The following is a 20,547-nucleotide window of genomic DNA, read 5'->3' as shown; positions in this document are numbered from 1 at the left end:
ACAATTGCACATAATAAATTTAAAAAAGTGCATTTTTCAATTTTAATGCAACTGAATAAATGAAAATATTTATCGGCTAGAGGCGCAACAGCAGAGGAGCACAAAACTCTCTCGCGCCTCGGCGATAACACGGCAGCCGGCTTTATTATTCCGCAAGAAGCTGCGTCCCATTTAGCGACGTCTATTATCGGTTATCGCACGTCGAGTATCGCGGCAATCCTCGCGTAACGTATGCACAACGACTCGTTTATTGCCGGCCCCGTAATCTCCGCATTCTTCGCCGCGACGAGACAACGAATTCGCTGTTGGATACGCGGCTGGCACTTATTACGCTAATCGGCGAGAGAGAGAGAGAGAGAGAGAGAGAGAGAGAGAGAGAGAGAGAGAGAGAGAGAGAGAGAGAGAGAGAAGGAATAATTGTTTTACGCCGACTCCGATCTCGGAGAAATAATTCCCCAATCGGGTCCCAATCGTGAGTCGATGACTTGTTAATTTTTCGTGTTTTCGCGCGACCTAAGTTAATGCAAACAATTCCGTCGCGCGGATCACGCGCGGAGCGAGTTCTGAATGGAACGAGAATCGTGCATTTTTTCCCTCGCGCCATCCGCCGGTCCTCACTCGTTGTTTCTCGCTCTTTTTCTTTCTCTCTCTCTCTCTCTCGCGAGGAAACGCACGAAAGTGGAATGAGGAATGCGAGTGCGATGTGAAGGGCGCCGACTCCATGTATTTTCCGCTTCTGGTTTAATCGCCGAGTAGATTGCATTATACCTTCGCTCGAAATTTTAAAAGCAACTAACTCTCTTTCTCTCTCTTTCCCTCGCGACTGCGAGTGACCTTTCCTTCCCTCCTTTCTTCGTCTCTTTCGCTCCGAACTTTTTCCAGATGATCGCGATGCGAAATCTCGGAGGGACGCAGTGAGGTCCATCCGACCCACGACGGTGATTAACTTTAACTGCCGCGGCCAACGACTGCTCTCTAGGCGACTTATCGCGGCGTGTGAATGAATCACCGCTACGTTTCTCTCCTGCGGTCGTCGAGAGAGAAAGAAAGAGAGAGAGAGAGAGAGAGAGAGAGAGAGAGAGAGAGAGAGAGAGAGAGAGTCGCGGCTTTCACGAAGCGTATTAAGTAACGAAGTATCGCGGGACTTGGGGTTCCCGTGTTGTACGCACGCTTAAGCCGGCCAATTACCTTTCCGCGGTGCTTAACGAGCGCGGAATTAATTAACATATTTCTCCTCGCTGTCTCTCTCTCTTTCTCTCACTGGGCCTGCACCTCGTATGCACCCGACGCGGTCTGTATCAAATTGCGTAATTTATGCGCGCACCGTTTCCTTAATTGCAGCGTATTTTCGTCGGCTGTTTTTCATCAAAACGGTGCATCGTAAATCTTATCGTAAATTATTCTCGAATCGGAGAAAGAGGAGAGAGAGAGGGAGAGAGAGAGAGGGGGAGAGAGAGAGAGAGAGAGAGAGAGAGAGAGAGAGGAGCGTGAAGCAATGCGACGGCGACGAGAGTAACGGAAATTAAAGCTCGCGATACGATCGATCGATCGATCGGTCGATCGATCGATCGTCGTGCTCGACGTATCTCTCTCCGCCTTAACGAGATCTTCATCCACATGTTTCCGCGTAACTGTCCTCGGCACAGGCGAGACCGAGGGGAAAAAAGCTGGAGGTGTGAAGCGTAGAGGTTGACGGCTGAAAGACGCTTCATTGACACGTCGATTACGCACGATAGTACGGAAACAGGTTGCCGTGATATCGCCGGCTGAACGTGAATGGAGGACGCTAGTTAGACGAAAACGCCGGAACACATTACGGGCACCCGGTATCTTAACGCATTGCGCACGCATTGCGCACACACGCGCGCACGCACGTCGCCGGAGAGGAGAGAGAAGGGTCCTTTGTAAATTTCGCCTTATATATATAATGGCCTTTACACTCCCACGTGCCACATTCGTCTTCTCTCTTTCTGCATTACGCGAGCACCGCCCTAATACCTGCTCGGCAGGGCCGTGTGTACCGCCCGAGGTCCCCCGGCCCTGCGTTTGATGGCCCATCACGCGAAACGAACCCCGCTTGTTCGGCGAAATTCCAAAACTGCGGAGAGCATGGCGAATTTGCCGGAGTGAAATTCACTCGGATTTCCGCGAATGGATTCTGCGCGTGACTTCGCAATCGTAATTGTCGCGGATCGCCTCGACGATTTATGCCACGCACATTAAGATCATAACGCCCGACAACGCCTGTTAATGAGCGGTTTTGATAAATTATCCCGAAGATCGCGAAAGCGGCTTGCAGAAAGCCGTCTCGTACCTGACGATAAGCGATACTCGAGATAAAGCTCGAATAACAAACTTTCACCCCCCTCCCCCTTCTCCTCTCCTGATCGCATCAATTTTCGGTGAATCAGCTTCGGGAATATCGCGTCGCTTTGAACCGACCGCGAGATCCTGAAAGGATAACGCGTGGTTAGCGCAGAGTTCGGAGCACGAAATCCCGCCGGCCGATATAAATACAATGGCGAGCCGACAATTTAGAACCTCCGGAGACGAGCGGAGAATGTCGAACGGAAGCAGCCGACCGAGCACATTGATCACTCGCCGGGAATCGGCAGCAATTCACCGCAATCTGATGCCATCAGCGTCGTCCCCTCGCTTCGACTAATTGCAATTAGCTCGGAGGCGCCGATGGAAGCGGGTCGCGCACACGCGCGGATTTAACGAAGCGCTTTCCTGACAGAAATCTAGACTAATGAAGTTCGGCCGTTATGTAACACGCGCCTGGCTCTACCTATGAGCACGAGCGTCTAATCGCCCCAACGTGTTCGTCCAGGTTCGTTAGGTTCGTTAGGTTAGGTTAGGTTAGGTTAACGACGCCGCCGTTCCCGGCCGGTTCCGAATTCGGAATATAGCCGGCCGAATATAGCCTGTGCTTCGAGCCACTTCGCGTTTTCAAATCCGACCAATGTCTCGAGGGCAGATCGATATACAGGGTGTAGCTAAAGTCTGGCGGTGAGCTCGCAGGGCGGATTCCACGTTAGAGAATTGAAGAAGAATAGGAGGAAGTTACAGAGGCTTCTAAATAGTACCTTCATTATATTTCATGGAATCCACGTTAGAGAATTGAAGGAGAATAGGAGGAAGTTACGGAGGCTTCTAAACTGTATCATCATTATATTTCATAGAATCCGAAGGCTTAGCGCTATCCACATATTACGCGAGGATCATCTATCGTCATACAGTTAATAAAGAAAAGTGAATGTTTGTGCGAAAATGTCTTGCTAAAAAAGGCAGGTTTTTTAATTTCAGAAATATGTTTTCACTCACTTTTACATACCGATATGAATCTGGCGAACAACTTAATAAAAAAAGACAATTCTCAATATCGTTTGATTATACTTCATTTGTACCTGTTTGTACCACTTTTTATTTCGTTTGTACCTCAAAGAATAAAAAGACAAGGGAAGGAGGAAAAATAGCCAGCAAACAAGTATAAGATATCCGAAAACAGCCAACGACATTCGAAAAAGAATCATTTGTATCTGTTTGTACCTCTCTTCAAATCGTTTGTATCTCAAAGGGACTGGAAGTACGAAAGTAACCTTCCGACATAATTTGAAGATTCTGTACTTCCGGTTCCTTTGAGGTACAAACGATTTGAAGTACCACTTGCAGAGGTTTAAAAAAAAACGTATCCGCGGAAGATGTGTAAAAAATCTCAAAAAATTATAAAACGTCACAAACAGATTAGGAATGACTTCCAATTGATCTTTTCCCCATTTTTATTAAACATTTCCAAATTATGGAAAAAAAAATTGAAGACTAGTCTATTATAAACCCGCGAATGCGCGCGTTTTCGGAAGAAAGCCTCCGGAAGAAATTAACAGCAGGACAAAACCGCGATAAGCGGCCGAAGAATGCCGATACAACGCTATTGTATCAGTTTTCTCAGATAACACCTATCAATTTTGATCGTTCCTGGATATTAACCGAGGAGTCATTCATACCGCCGCCGTTGGTCGCGAGTGAAATCAAGAAACGTGTTACTTCCCCTTGACATCACGGACGCCTGCACTCTCGCGGAACGGCGATTTCTACAACAGCGTGTTGCTCATTTGTAAAACACGTTGTAATGAATAAAATATTTTTTTTTTCGAATCCGAGAGAGAAAGAGAGAGAGCAGATGCAGCAGCTCACGAGATGCACGAGCGCGCGAGTGACGCTGAAAAAATCCTAGTTACTGTTGCGCCCACTTCATGTCGAAGCTATTATGCCGGCCCGTGTGCGTCGTTAAAGGGGAGTGCGGTTGGTCATGGACGTCCTGAATAATTATTTTCTCTCCCTCTCTGCCCCTCTCTTTCTCTTTCTCTGTCGCGCGTGCCCGCGCGCGCGCGCAGCGATGATCGATTAATTCCGACGGGGGTATCGATGCACGCATGAAAACGCAGAAAAACAGCTAATAACGTCGTTATTGCAAACGGTCATGTAGGTGCTTAGGCCAGAGTGAAAGTGACGAGCACACTCTGCAGATCGTATCAAGCCGCATAAAAACGATTCTGCCGGATGAGGAGGCCGTACGTAACGCGCGCGGACATATGTGTTGTGTGTGTGTGTGTGTGTGTGTGTGTGTGTGTGTGTGTGTGTGTGTGTGTGTGTGTGTGCACGCCTGGAACGTCTTCCAGACAGAGGTCGGCAACCCGCGGCTCCGTTACACGCGCGGCTTTCTTAATTAATTAAGAGACCCACACATGGGCGGCTGACCCCGATAAGGTATATCTATCAGGCTTCCCCCCTCCTGCCCCTCGAGAAGTGCGCGCAAATGAGGGCGCGTGTACGGATGTGATTCCGATTTATTTACCGATCGCTCGCGGACGCCGTCCTGTTGCCGGCGGCAAGCCTCTTTGACGGAGTTATCGTCCAAACGATCGAGTATCACTTTATTTCCCCGCTCAAATTACGGGTTATCGTAGCTCCAAAGGCGATCGCGCCGATTAGACTTTGCGTCGCGCGGACGAAGGGGATCGGGGGCGAATCGGGGTGCCAAGGGCGTTTTGGTCGACGGAGGTGGAATTTCTGGTTCTGGTTCCCAAGACGGAATTTGGCCCGTAATCTTCTCTCCCGAGAGGAAGGGAATAGTCGATGCTGCTAAAATTGCAATTATTTTTGCCTTCCAGCTATACGTGTCCTTGTTGATCTAACAAAGGAGGGGAACGGTAATCTCCGAATCTGCTTATATTTGTTTATCATTGCTTTCCTGCTATTTACTTTATTCTTTTGGAAAAGAATTAGGTTCGGAAATTCGAGTTTCTTCCACCGGGGAAAACTTTATTTTTATAATTATCTTTTTATTTTTATTATTTTTTTTTATTTTACTTGCTCGAGCGAGCCGACTTTTTGTCGAGATTGAAAATTCCGGAGACTGATAATATTATCCAGAAAACTCGATCGAATTCTGAAAATCTCGGGCAGAATTCCCGAATCGTTCGTACACGCTTCAATGGAAAATTCTTTCGTTCGACCAAACATTCTCGACTTAAAGGCGTTTGCTTCGCTCATCGCCACGTCGAGCCAAGCGATTTCTCCGTGTCGGGCTACTTAAGAAAGATGTTTGTCACGACGCAAACGATGAGTTCTCACGGAGGCGAGCTCTCGCGTGGGACGCGAACATTCGCCGCGAACACCGAAACAGAAGCAATCGCGAATCCGTTAAACAATCATTACGGCGTCTATCCAGCGCGCGGGCTCATTCGAGTCCACGCACCATAACTCCCGCGATCGATGATTACACGACTCACCGCTCGCGAGGGAGCGTTCCTCCTCGAGGAATCCGAGCGATCGATCCGGCCGAATCGATCTAAATTTCCGCTCCGCCGACTTAATAATTTCCGCGGAAAATCGCCGGACGCCGCGATTCGCGCAAGGCTGCACGCGCCGATGCGCATTCCGCGCCGGAATGGACGAGAGAGAGAGAGAGAGAGAGAGAGAGAGAGAGAGAATGAGAGATGCGTCCGGATGGGGACCGTTAGCTTTACGTGCATGCGAACAATTCCGCAGGATGATACAGTTACGAGTATGCGCTTTCCCGTATCGCCGCCGCTGCAGAAACGATTCTTGGCGTTCGATACGCCGGGCCGGTTCTTCCTCGAAGAACTCGCGCGCACTCGCGGAGCTTCGAGAGGGTGTTGAGAGATGCTATTCGGAGACAAAAGCTTAGTCATGATAACAACAGTAAAAGAAAAGCTCTCTGATGTAAACGTGTGAAGGAAAAATCAGGCAAGCATCAAGCTAGGGAACGTCGTAATAAATAATAAAGAGAGAAATGTAAAAATGTTTGAGTCTTGTGTTACGTCAATTATTAAACATAACTATATTAATTGTATTAAAAAATTATATTGTACAAGAATATTAAGTATGAAAAGTACCGGGACGGCGAAATAGCTCGAAAACTAAACATTTTGGAAAAAAATGTCTCGCACAAGAGTTGTGTGGTTTCAAGGGGGGCATAAAACGCCTGTATTATTTTGTTTACAGATGGCGCCGCTTTCGAGATATCCATTGATCATTGCTTTTCTTAAGCGGAAACCCCAATTTTTTATCATGTCATCTTTTTCTATCAATTAATTTGGACAACTTTTGTCTGAAACATTTTTTTATTCGCCTGATATCTTTTAAGATATTTAAATATTTCGCTTGATTGCGTCTTACAGCTTGCACTATGTTGCTGAAATGGCCGTTGTCGCCATTTTTTCCACCCACGTAACCGTTTTCTCTCTTCCATATTTGAAGTTTCGTCGAGATAGAATTTACCTACGCGGAGAAGATCCCAAAATGGCAGAGGAATTTTTTCTTCGATTTCACCTAACCTACACGCATACGAGAGAGCTTCGCACATTAACTTCCCAGACACCCGGTATAGCTTTCGCGCGCTCGTCCTCGGGAAAGCGCGAAAACTCGACCGCGAGGCGTCGATCAAGCGTTGCGGAGGGGACGAGCCGGTAGCGGCGACACACCCGGTATAATTCCGACGCCTTCCTGCGCGGAGGAGAGAAGCTATAAATAAGCGCGGGAATTTTCTCCGCTCGCGAGAAGTTATCCTCGGCATTGCTTGTTTGGTATCGGCAGTTCGCGTTTATCGCGGCCGGCAGCGAGCGTTACCGTTAACTTATTGCGCACCTATAAATCGCCTGAATTATGCATCTCCCCGCGCGACACAGCCGCTCGGCCGTGTCGCCGCGTTTATCCGCTCGCTTTGTCGGCTCGCGGAATACCGCGCGTTTGTCAGCGCTTGTCGGCCGACGACGCGGCCTCGTTAATTACACGGCGCCCGGCGCGATTACGAAGAATCGACCACCTGTTCTCTCGCTTATTCTCATCGGCGCCTGCGACCTGTCGTTCGACTCCCGCGTTTGCATTCAATGCGTTTTTTCATTCATATGCGACCCTATTCGCGCGAGTATGCGGCGAGAATGTGGGTTATTCTCACCTCTCCCTCCCTCCCCCCCCTCTCTCTCTGTCTCTCTATCCGCCGCTCTCCCGCTGCGCTACGAATTCATCTCCTTCCTCCCCGCTGCTCTATATTTTTTAAGGTCGTGCATCGAATAGACGGCAAGTCGTGCGAAATTTCCGTCAGGTTCGAGCCGTAAAAGAGAAACGCGCGAAAGGATTCGATTGAACCGTCGCCGCAGGAGCCGGCGAAATACTCGAATCGTCAAACAGGAATTGCAAACAGTGCACCGGAACACGCACTTTGCGTCGCTCGTCGGCTCGCTCGAGTCACGACGTGCTGGAAATATGAAAATAACTCGCCTTCGAAAGGGGCAGAGTCAGCTCTCGCTAATCGCCAATTGTTCTTTCGTCCGGGCTAAACAATGATTAGCACATCAATCGTCGAGAGACTTACGCTTTCGAAATCTTCCAAAGAGCTTATCGAATTATCGATATTTACGTAATAAAATCTGCATAGTTAGCAGAATAAAATCCGAAGTTGACAATATAATAATATATATATATATATATAATTAAAATATCAAATTATCAAAAATTACAATAACCTTTATTTTTTCACAGGAAAAGCTTTTAATATAATTAATGTAAAATGATATAATGTAAAAATTGATACGATGCAAAAGAAAGATGAGACAGAGGGAGACATCAAGATACAGAATGTTATAATAAATAATAAATTAAAAAATATAAAAATAGAGTTAGAGTTTCATGTTACATTGATTATTAAATATAATTATATTAATTGTAATAAAATTTATATTATATTTATATTACATTTATAATATATAACAAAGTCCTCTCACAGGACTTTCTCATAGAACCATCGTTTTTATCTTTCAAACCTTTCGTCCGATTTATTCAATTGTTTGATATTGTAATGTCATTATATATCTTGATGTTGTGAATTTGATCAATTATCCAATTGTTTGATATTGTAATATCATTGTAAATTTTGATGTCATAATTAAAACAACGTCCTCCACAAATTATGCTTAATTACTCTGTGGAGTCCCTCTTGGTATATCAAGGATCAACGTAGAGACAGGATGTCGACTCGACTAGGACTCGACAGCGTTCTAAATATTGGCATTTTATTTTATTGTAGCCGCGCGACTGATTTCACATGATACCAATTACGATGGCGAGACATCAGGACGAGAACCACATGTGCTTCCAGCAGCGCGACACGCGAGACGCGCGGTGCAGTACGAGAAAAAGTCTCTCTCCCTCTTTCTCTTCCCCTCTCACCAAAGAAGCAGCGAGGTTTTGCGCTCAGACAACGCAGGGACTATCAATCCGCGATCTATCGACTTGTTCGACAAGTTTGCAGGAGTCATCTTACGAAAACTTCACAGTCATACATAATCCTTTTACCTACGTTTTTTTGTTTTTTACCTTCGTCCTCTCTCCCAGAGTTGGGAAGTAACTCGTTACTTGTAACGAAGTTACAGTTACAGTTATTTATTTTTAAACTATAACTTAACTTCGTTTCGTTTTTCCAACTTGCGTTCAGCATGAAATGCGCTGCGTGGTTTCAGTTATATATAAAAAATTCAAAGAATGGATGAAACATCTGAATTTTCGCAGAAGGATTGGAAAATGCCATGGCCAGCATATGCAGAAATATTCGAGTTGTAGCAAAAATTTGGAAAGGAGAACAACTTGGCATTTCTCTGCAAAATTTGCGCTGGCAAAAATATTATTCATGCAAATAGCAAATTTAAGAAAACGTATGAATTTAAGTCTTTCTTTATAAAATATCAATATATTTTTTAGTGAAAAAATCTAATTTGTCACGTTAAAATTATTTTTAGTATTTTTAGTATTTATTATCCTCATCAAATTCATTCATTTTCTTATAATTATTATTAATAGTCTTAAAGAATAAATATGAGTTGCTTATTTAAATTAATGAATCTAATTTGTTAAAATTATATACAATACGAGGAATATAATAATCAACAAACTACTTTTATATAAAATTGAAGGAATGTACACAATTACGAAATTCAAAATAATAACGCAATTATTATAAAAAAGTAACTGAAAAGTAACGACTCGTTACTTTCTAAGTAACTACAACTGTAACTTGTTATTTTTTAATGTCAGTAACTTGTAACTGTAACTAGTCACTTTTTCAGTGAAAAAGACTGTAACTAGATATTTTTACAAAGTAACTTTCCCAACCCTGCTTTCTCCGTCAAAGAAAAATACGATCAATATAACGTTCAATGAAGTTGGCATTATTGAGTAAAACAGCGGAAACTCCGAAGGCGTCTTCGAACTCGTCGCGAAAATCCCTGCGCGAGTATCTCGTTAAACTAGAGATGTGCGAACTATTCGAATTCGAATCGAATCGAATTTAATGTAACTCGATTCGATTCGAATCCGAATCCCTATGATTCGAATCCGAATAATTTGACTAGGAATCAAATACATTATCGTTTGCGTGCATCAGCTACAAAACGGACCATCTGGGCCTGTACGTTTAAACCCTTAACTTGTAATTAACTTATAATTAATAACTTAATTATAAATTACTTTAAATATCTAAATATATATTTTACTTTAAGATAATATTACAATATTAATATTCCCTTTCATATTAAAATCTTCCATCATTATTTGCATGTTTAATAGTCATGTTGCATTTTTTAATTCGATTCGATTCGAATTCGAGTGAAATTTCATAGATTCGATTCGATTCGAATTTAAAAAATCAGATTCGATTCGACATAAAAGTTCTTGATTCGCACATCTCTACGTCGGACGAACGAACACGGAGCGGCGTTCGCTGAAATTCACGTATCTCCGTTCACGCGAGGCGTCCGTTGTCCAAAGTAACGCGATAATCGCAGGTCGCACCCTGCAGCGGCCGGTATTGCCGCGGTTAATGGCATTGTTGTAAAGTATACATAATAAGCTGCTCTCCGTCCGTCTCGCTCGATCCTCCCGCCGCTTCTCCGTCGCGCTCGCGCGCCAAGCCGGCGGCTCACGGCGCGGCGTCGAACAATGATTACCCAGTCCGCCGACGTCACGAGCGTCAGGTAGAAAGCCGGCGAGAAAAATCCACATTCCTGCATGTGTCTTGGCAGGCAGTTTTGCATTCACCGCTGTGGTGTCGTCGGCGAACCGCTTTAGCCTGCTCGCGCGAGCCAAATGAAGCGTCGCGTCGCGTCGCGCTCCTCCGTGTCGTCACGTCAAAAGGGCCCGTCGCTAATTAACCCGGCAAGGTGTTATCGAGAGGGCGTCGTGAGGAACGACTGCGAAGGTTCCGCCATCGTCGAGCCGCGTCGTCAAACGCGAAAATTCGCGACGGGCCCGGCGAAGCCGAACGCGACACCGACGGCGACCTTCTCTCTTCGCGGCGCAATTGCGACGCACGCGTCGCCGATAATTCGCCATAAATTCACCGGATCCGCGAGAGATAACGTATCGCGAGGTAAATACGAGAGAGGCTCAGGCGAGACACACGAATCCTCGCTGCGCGCCGTCACGCGTCCCTCAAACTGTTGCTACTCGGCGCGACTCGGCAAGGTGAGAGCGTTCGAGAGCGTGTCGCTTGATATCGTTGAATACCTTGTCGCGAATAAACACTCGCGAAATCCCACGTCGACGTCGTCGACTCACGCATCCTTGTCCGCGCTGGCAAATCGCGCTAATTATGATAGAATCTCGCGAAGAGCCGTTTGCGCACAGAGAAAAGTCATTTCGCTCGAGGAGCAAGCAGCACCTCCGCCTCTCACGGGCCGAATTTGGTTCGTGCGACAAGCATCTGCTAATACGAAGCACATTTGCTTCCAAGGAGCGGACATTCCGTTTCCGCCGACCGCGAATCTCGCCGGCGCGTTAATTCATTCAAACTGTTCACCGCGTAAACCGAAGAGGCAGCGTTTGGTACTCGCGACTACAATCGCGCGGTGAAAGAGCTGCAGCTGGCAATCTAATTTTACAGCGAGTGCTCATAATAATAAAAATAATAATTAATGGCGACAATAATCATATACAGAGCGCCCGGGATTTTTTGGAAACGAAAAATTGTAAAGATTACAACAGATCAAGCTGAGAAGAAAAGTCAAGTATCATTTTGCAAAAATCGCGAGTTATTAAGTTATTAACGATTTTTAAATAATGAAAAATTATTTTAAGTAATTAAATATTATTGATTATTAAGTAATTAAAAGTGAACCACATCTACGGGCTCTTTTCAACTTGTTAACTTGAAAATTTGCCCGCTTATTTGCAAAATGGTAAAGGACTTTTTCGTTCAAAATAACCTAACCTGCAATTACATGACGGCATTTTGCAAATGAGTGCGCAAATTCATTTTCAAGTTATCAATTAAAGGAGCGGTAATTTTCAATGATTAATAACTATTACGATTTTTACAAAATGGTTCTTGACTTTTCTCCTCAGTTTGATCGGATTGATCTTCACGATTTTTCGTTCCCAAAATATCGTAATTACAATCTGGCTGTAATCTGCCGACAAGAATATAGTTGATACAGTTGAGGCCGATGACAACTATAATTTTACTATAACGTCAACTATTCTTTCTCTCAGTGAACAAGCAACACGCACGACGCGCGACTTATGAATCTGCGCGTCGCGATGCGATCTTAAGAACCGCAACGAATGCGACACATGGCACCGCAATTTGCATCGCAAACGCGATTTTAAATCGCGCGCGACCTCACATCGCAAATGCGACTTTGAGTCGCTGACTCGGAAATTCATGGTCGTACGTCATTAAAAAGTCATTTAAAGTCGTATGCGACTTTTGTGCTTGCAAGTCTTGCGAGATTTTCAGTGACTTTAAATCGACGGCGGCAAAAATCCGATCGCACGTTGCAGGGCGACTCGACGAAAGAAAATCGAAAATGTCGTCGATGTACATCAATATACCGGGTGTCCAGAGAGGACTCTGACGCTTTCTTGTGCCTCGTGTGGAGTCTCCGGCGACGCTCGCAGCGAGAGAGAGAGAGAGAGAGAGAGAGAAAGAACAGTTAATGCCACTAAAATTATACTTATTTCCGGCCTCAACCATCCATCTCCCTGTTGTAGCAACAAAAAGAAACTAACAATTGCGACACACACGTGTAGTTATTATCACTAACACTGCAGCGATACTCGCTGTCACAAATACCGGGTGAGTAGAAAAGTTTTCATTCAAGTTTCTCTCGAAGACGCCCGGTGACTGGTCCAATTTTACAGCAGCGCTTGCAAATATGAACACACACACACACACATACACACAAAATACAAAACAATGGCGACCACTCCGTCGAATGAATCAATCGCTTCGGACGAAACTACTCACACTTTTCGATCGTCAAGTCTACACGAAACACGCGCACCTAACACCACCTCGAGCGGGGAGGGAGGAGGGGTTGGAAGAAGGGGAGAGGGCGATTGCGAGAGAATGGGCGCGAGAGCGGCGATTCCTCGCTCGCGGAGGGATTCCGCGAGAGATCGAGACGGCCGTTTCGCGAGGTCGCGGGTTTATCGCGCCGGCAGGAATGCGCGCGCCGCGCGCGTCTCTCTCTCTAATGGAAGTACGGTCGCTTTCGAATCCTTGCGGAATTCCGTGTCGCCGCGCGTTCCCGTGCCGTAAGTCACGGCGAACGGTAACGAGCATTCGGGGATTACTCCATTATGTAATCGCGCCGGCGATATAATAACGCGCCCGATGAACTTACCGGCCGACGTTGATTAATGGGATCGTCGCTATCGCGCCGCCGCTTAATTGGATCACTCTCGTCGAATTCGGCCCCCCCCCCCCTCGTCCTCCCGGTCACTCTCTCTCTCTCTCTCTCTCTCTCTCTTTCTCTTTCTCTCTCTGATGGCGGCGGTGAAATTTACATTTTACGAAACATACGCGCGTGAGAGAGCGCGTATTATCATATTTCATAAGGCGGTAGCCAGGAGGGGGGAGGGCCGCGGGAGGGCGCGCTGCTGAGATTTCCTCGAAATTCCAAGGCGAGATTTTTCCTCCTGGCCGGACACCGGCGCTGCTGTTGCATAACGGCGATTCGAACGAGACGGAAAGAGCGCGGCTTACCCGGACGGGGACGGACCCGTAATGATAACTCGACTCAACGCGAGAGCGGAGCGTGCGTAGTTGAAAGTAGTCCCGATAGCTTGCCTGACCTTTCTGGCGTCTGGAATCCGACGCGAGAGAACTAATACCTGTCTCCAGCTATGTTTATCAACAATTTGCCGCCTCCCACCCGCGGACGTGCAAACTCGCAGGACGTCGAGTCGTACTACCGTCGTCGCCGCCGCTGCCGCAGTCGCTACACTCGATATGCGCGGAATTTGAAAGTGAATGCGAGAAGAGAGCGATTTAGCTGGGGAAAAAGTCCTTTTTCCTCCTCCTCGTTGAAGGCGAAGTCGGGGTCGTTGAAATTCGCGCGGTCGCAGGTACCGTTTGGTAATGCGCGCGCCTAGGACCCGCGCGAGTCGTAAAATCTGGCGTCTAATTTGGTGAACCGACTTTCTGCGGAAAGGATACACATAAACCAATTTCGCGACGCAAAATTTTGAGTCGTTTTATTAAATACGGACGACTTTTCAAACGTGATTGCGATTCTTGCCGTCGCGGGCTTGCAGGTTAGGTCAGATTGAACGGAAAGTCCCTGCGCGTTATTTAGCAAATAATCAGATCAGATTTTCCTTTGCCAATTAAAGGACATCGGTGATCATTCGCCAATTTTCCATAATCACTGACTCCAAACGGCCCGCGAAATGGTAGAAAATTGTTTTCTTTAGTTTCACCTAATCCACACGCACACAAGATATTTGTATGTCGGGCACCCTGTATACACAGGATGTCTTGGATTTTTTGGAAACGAAAAATTGTGAGGATTAATCAGATTAAACTGAGGAGAAAATTCAAGTACCATTTTGCAAAAATCGCAATAGTGATAACTCGAAAATCTACGTACACATTTGCAAAATAGTAAAATATTTTTTTACTTCAGAATGACCTAACCTACAATTATATGACAGCTATTGTGCCTAGCGACAGGTTCAAGATTCAGCGTTCAAAGTTCAATGTACTCGTATTTATCGCTAGACACAATAACCGTCATATAATAGTAGGTTAGGTCATTCCGAACGAAAAAGTCCTTTACCATTTTGCAAATAAGTGGGCAAATTTTCAAGTTAACAATGAAAAGAGTCTCTAGATGTGGTAACTTTTAATTACTTAATATTCAATGATATTTAATTACTTAAAATAATTTTTAATTATTTAAAAATCGTTTATAACTTAATAACTCGCCATTTTTGCAAAATGCTACTTAACTTTTCTTCTCACTTTGATCTGATTAATCTTTGCAATTTTTCGCTTCTAACAGATCCCGGACACCCTGTATATATATTATCGGCATTTCCCTCTGTCATTGCAAGATGAGACGACACGAGATTCATCCGCCCACATGTCTCGAGACCTCTGGCCGAGGAACCTCGCGAAGCGGCACCTGCGATTCACGATATTTTTTCTCAAGCGACTTTGCCAATTGTCGATTGACGGAAGGCGGGGGTCGGTTGTGGGCCTTGAAGACCGCGTAACCCGAGTCGACCGCCGTCTCGGGGCCTCTATAGACCTCGCCAAGGATCTCTCTCTCTCTCTCTCTCTCTCTCTCTCTCTCTCTCTCTCTCTCTCTCTCTCTCTCTGGGAGTCGACTGGTTAGGGGGAGGAGGGAGGGACGAGAAGGGGGAGCGCGAGAGTTCAGGCTCCTAGAGCGGTCTGGCAACTCCACAGAAAACACAGACGCGCGCGCGCGAGTGTGCGTGTGCGTGTGCGTGCGTGTGTGTGTGTGTGTTCGTAGAAACGCACGCACACGCAGCGCGTGTGTACTCCTCTCGCACTTGGTAGTACGCACGCTACCGCACGCACACCAGCTTCCGGCTTGACGAGTTACCACATCGGCCCGGAGACGCGCGCGTCCACCGCGAAAAAAGGTCCATTGAGAGTTACGGTATTATTCCGCGGGATATGCAGAAGCGCACCGGGGGAGCCATTAGAAGCGTCTAACGTCGTGCAGCGCGCAACGAGCCCCAAGTGTAAATTCCACCGTAAACTCTCGATTCTCCGCTCTCTCGGCTCTCAGCTTTCAACTCCCGTTTCTGTCCTCTCATTCGCGATTCTCAACACTCGACTTTCCGGCCTCTCTGATTCTCTCTCTCTCTCTCTCTCTCTCTTGATTCTGTCAGCTTTCGCAGTTCCTGGCCCCTCAACTCCCAACTTTGAGCCGTCGAGAGCCTGCAGCCTCAAGTTTCAAGCGCGCAGGAGCCTTGAGCCTCGCGCGTCCTTAGACCCCCCAACTCCCCTCTCGGTCCCTCATTCTTCAACCTTACGCCGGCGAAATCGACAACCTCCTCTCAAACTGAGAATTTTTTCAACCGGCGAGAGCTCTGTTAATCTCATTCTAGCCGGCTCAGTTTTTCAACGTCATTACTCACTCATCCGATGATTCTCTCTCGCAAAAGATTGCCGCAAACTTCACGTCCTTCATTCGACAGATCAATAGTTCGTTAACTCGACGTGTAAATCGTTTATAGTTGCGCAGGTGTGCGGCGTTCGTTCCCTCTCTATCCCGTCCCCTTCCCCCCTCTCCTTCTCTACCCTCTCTCTCTCTCTCTCTCTCTCTCTCTCTCTCTCTCTCTCTCTCTCTCTCTCTCTCTCTCTCTCTCTCTCTCTCTCTCTCTCTCTTGTTCCCCGTCTCTTTCTCTTCCGGGGGATCAGTAATTCTCGATTACATCATTCATTGTTCCTTGCGGAACGCTCACCGGAGGCTGACACCGACGCGGGTACCGTTCGTGGAAGGATCGAAGTCCGCTCCAATTTCACGTACACCAAGCCGAGATCCGCGCCCGTTATAATCGCCGCCGCGAGAACTCGTTCGAGGCAAGGAAAAGGGGGGAAAACTCGCGGACCGGTATATTTTTTCCAGATTCCACCGTCCGGTTCATCGCGGCGCGCGCCGTCCTTCTGAACGAGCCGGGTACCGTCTGGCCGCGAGACGGCAGACGCGTATCCTTCCTTTTTCAGGAATACCGTATATTTTCCCCGTGTATTTTCCCCCCTTGTCCTCACCAGCGCTATCAGTGTCACCTTTCAACGTCGCGTTAATTGGAAAGATAAATGCGTAGGAGCAGCTGAACTCTAATGATTATCGACAGAACCACCGATAGTTTGTACTTGTTGCAGATCATCGAGTTACGTCGAGACGCGCACCGCGGAATATCGAAAAGGGAAAAAAGAGAAGGACCAAGCGCGTTGCCCCGCGCGTTGTGTCGCGTCGACATTTGTCAAATCGATCGCTTGGTTAGGAATCGCAGGAAATTGTACCGCAAGCCCTTCGCGAAAATTGCCAGCGACTCGAGCCGCGACTGTCTCTTTCATCGAGCCGGACACGTTTGTGTGCCAACAATTTCATTTCTTCGACGTTTATGCGATGAGCGTGCAGTTTTACACGACGACCGGTTGACTTCTCGTCGCGGAATCGTCACGTCGATTGCTGCTTAATCGATCGCTCGAAATCCCGCGAATTATCGATAAACGACTGCGACCTCTCGGGAATTTCTGTCAGAGTGACAGTTCAGGCTGTTTGAAAATCAAGTAATATGAGGAAAAAAGTCGTCACCTATTTTTCCTGATCTCATGTTTCGTCAATCGACGATATAGAAACTTCGATTAAATACATAAAATGTACCCGCCCAATAAAAAAAAAGATATTTGAGGAATGCTTTTAAAAATATTAACAAAATATTTAAAAAACATTTTTAAAGTGTTAAACATAATTTTAAATAAAGTTATTAATGTAAAATAAATATTAAATGAACATTAAATAAACGCTAGATAAATATTTCTTCTTAATCATTATTTTAAATGAAGAATTAATGTAAAATAAACGTTAAATAAATATTTTTTGTACAATGAATGAAAAAGGTGTGAAAAAAGTGTGAAATAAATATTTAAAGAACGTTAAAAAAATATTGTCTACCGACTAGAGCCCCGAATCTCGGTAATTTCTTAAAGAGATTGCAAAATCCGGTAGCGTTTACTCTCATCTAGATAACCTTCATTTCAAATTGATAAAATCTTTTTAACTTGAAATTAAATCGAAATTTCCTCTTGCGGAATCATCAAAGATGATCGCGCAAACGTGCAAAGTACTAAAACATGAATTCCCATACAGCACACAAAGTTGAATAAAATGTTGCTGCAACAATATTGCAATATTGCAGCAATATGCCGCAACTTCTGCGCTGTATGGGTCTTTATATTGATATTTGCGAGCCGGAGGTTGCATCGGGGCTCGTCTGTGATCAAGCCAAAGTGCCAAAGTGCCAATTTGCGCGTTTCATCTCATCTCTAGCCAGCGAATTCTCAAATCACCCAAGCACAACACTGCAAACCGGTCGCTCGTGACCGCTTTGGCAGCTGTAACGTTAAATCGCCAGCGGGGAACTCGACGCAACGCCGCGGCGATTGGCGGCGGTAACGTCGTTCGATTCACGACGCGACGACGAATTCACGTGATCGCGCTCGCGCGCGCGTCCACGATGATGGAATAACTCCTGTATCGCGTCTTCTACCTGGCCTGCAGGACCCTGTTGCGGCGTGAAAAACGCGCTCCTCCGGCCGCGCGACGCGCTCGCTTTTCCTGCTCGGCGGCGCAACGGGCGGAATAATCATGTGACATTTCGTCAAACCGGTTCCTAATTAATTGGACTTCGTTCGGACACGGTCGCGCGCCGCGCGCAGAGATCCGTCGCGATTTTTCTCGCCAGGTGGCCGCCGCGATGCGCCGCCGCGCCGGCTGGAACTCGTCCCGGTCGCGCTCGTCCGGCGATTTCGCAATTTCGGATTCCGCGCTGCGCCCCCGGCGGCGGCGGCTTGACCCGGAGAATGACCGATCGATCGCACGCGGGGGCGGCACGACCGATCGCCGCCTCCGTCATCGTCGTCATCGACCACGGTGGATGCGTGCGCGCGCGCGCGCGCGCAAGAGCAAGCATACGTACCTTGCCACTTGTGTCGGTTTAATAGCTGCGGAAGTCCGTGAGTATCCGAAAATCAGGGCGACTACGACTCGCCGTAGCTGGATATCGCGGCACCAGTATCACCAGAGAAATCCACCAGAAAAAACGAAGCACATCCACTGCGCGAACGCGGCCCGTTCCCGAAATTCCTTTCTCTCCCTCTTTCGCCTGTGTTCCTGTGTCTTATCCACTTCCCTCTCGAGCTCCGTCCCGATCGCGGTTACACACTCGCGCACTACTGCAAAGTTGTTGTTCCCGCTCTTCCTCTTTCTTTTTCTCGTTTCCTTACATATACTCGAATTGTATTCGAAAGCGACGCACATCAACGGCGCGCGCGCGCGCGTGTGCACGCCACGGCTGCTTGCGACCGTACGTTATGTGCGGTGCGAGACGAAGAAAGAGAGAAAGGAGAGAGAGAGAGAGAGAGAGAGAGAGAGAAAGAGAGAAAGAGAGAAAGAAAGGGAAAAAGAGAGAGAGAGAGAGAGAGAGAGAGACGTTCTCTCTCTCGCGTGAGCCGGCGTGAACCTAACCGAGATCTGCGCCAATGCCTCAGCGGCGATGGACTCACTCGCTCGTCAGCCACGACACCGCACCGCGCGCACGATTCCGTTCCTCTTCCCCTTCACCGGCTCTCACTCGCCCCTCCGATTCTCCCCACCGCCGTGCCTCGCGCGTCGAACGCATAGCCCCCACTCCTCCGCTCCCGAGCGCCAAACGAGTTTCCCACTCCTTCGACCGGCGAACGAGTTTCCCCCACCACGTTCGCGCGCTCAGCGGGCCCCCCTCCCGCACTCCACGTGGCACAAACGGCGTTTTTCGTGTTTCGCTGATATGAGATGTGGCCCTCTTCCCTCCACCGGCCCGAGGACCCACGAATCCGCGGCTTTTGCCGCAGTTTGGGCCTGTTTTCCCTTGTGTTTTCCTGCGTTGCGTGTACGCACGATGGGAATGCGACTTTGCTTGCAATCTGCGTTACAGAGATGTAGTTTTTCGACCTGCTTTTAATTATATTTCAGACAGGCGATGTTATATTCGGGATAAAGAGAGAATGAGTAAAAACGATACGCTAAGCGTGTGGAAGCGATGCGTTCGTTTGAATTGTCTCGAAGCTTGTTTCCCGCGAGTATTCTTAATAGTTGATTTTCAACGTCGAGTTACGAGGACTTTCATTTCTCGATAATGAACAGGTAGTTGTCACACGGTGGTTGAATAGACGGTGACACATACTTTTACGAGCGCGAGTAATGTGATAATCAACATGACATTTCCAATGTTCGTGCGTCATGAATCAAACATGGCTTATTATCGATCACATTTTATCATATGTACTATGAACCAGAATTAAAGTACTTCTGTATTCGATCACAACGAATGAGCGAGGTTTAAAAAACAGTAATTTTGACAAAAATAATAATTAAGAAGAATAGTAATAATAAAAAAGAATAATAATAAAAAAGAAAGCTTAAAGGTTTCTTTTTAAATTGTACATCTTTCATTTTTAATACAAATCATTTTTCAACGTAAAAATTTTTAATCGATTGGTTGCTACTTTCGTTTAACTCGTAAGAACTTGGCAAAAAATAACGAGGAAATCATGTCATGAAAATAATCGGAAATTAGACAAAACTAAATTGCAAAAGACTCCGAACCGTCTTGATAACATTATTTTTGCCAAAGATACTGCAAGTTGAAATTTGTCTGTTTTTCAAGATATAATAAAATATCCGCTTGATCGATTGCTGAGTCGTACTGCGATCTCAATTCTTTATTAAGGACGGTGGCGGCTCACAGCGGAAACTTTGGAACTCACAAAATTAACGAATCGGAAGCTCGTTACGTCGAATCATTAGGTCCAGTAATTTTCCGGGCCAACAAATCAGACACCATTTAATGGCACCAAGCAAAAGTTTATTTTTATACTTTTATATATATATATATATTTTTTTTTAGATGAAATTGATATAATATTTATTCCTTTAAATTTGT

At 46.4% G+C, this 20,547-nt stretch overlaps 1 protein-coding gene across 1 annotated transcript in view; it reads right to left on the bottom strand.

The window, feature by feature from the left end:
- Positions 1 to 19,004, bottom strand: part of kst (spectrin beta chain, non-erythrocytic 5 kst) — an 82,494-nt gene extending 63,490 nt beyond the window's left edge. The window contains exon 1 of the mRNA XM_025298843.1: positions 18,544 to 19,004. The gene's annotated coding sequence lies outside the window, so the exon portion shown is untranslated. The remainder of the gene's footprint in view (positions 1 to 18,543) is intronic.
- Between the last annotated feature and the right edge of the window lie 1,543 nt (positions 19,005 to 20,547).

The sequence above is a fragment of the Harpegnathos saltator genome, unplaced genomic scaffold, assembly GCF_003227715.2.
Source record: "Harpegnathos saltator strain DR-91 unplaced genomic scaffold, Hsal_v8.6 scaffold240, whole genome shotgun sequence".
In the NCBI taxonomy this organism is placed as follows: Eukaryota; Metazoa; Arthropoda; class Insecta; order Hymenoptera; family Formicidae; genus Harpegnathos; species Harpegnathos saltator.
Note: the sequence above shows the minus strand (reverse complement) of the source record. Positions and strands in the feature narration are given on the sequence as shown.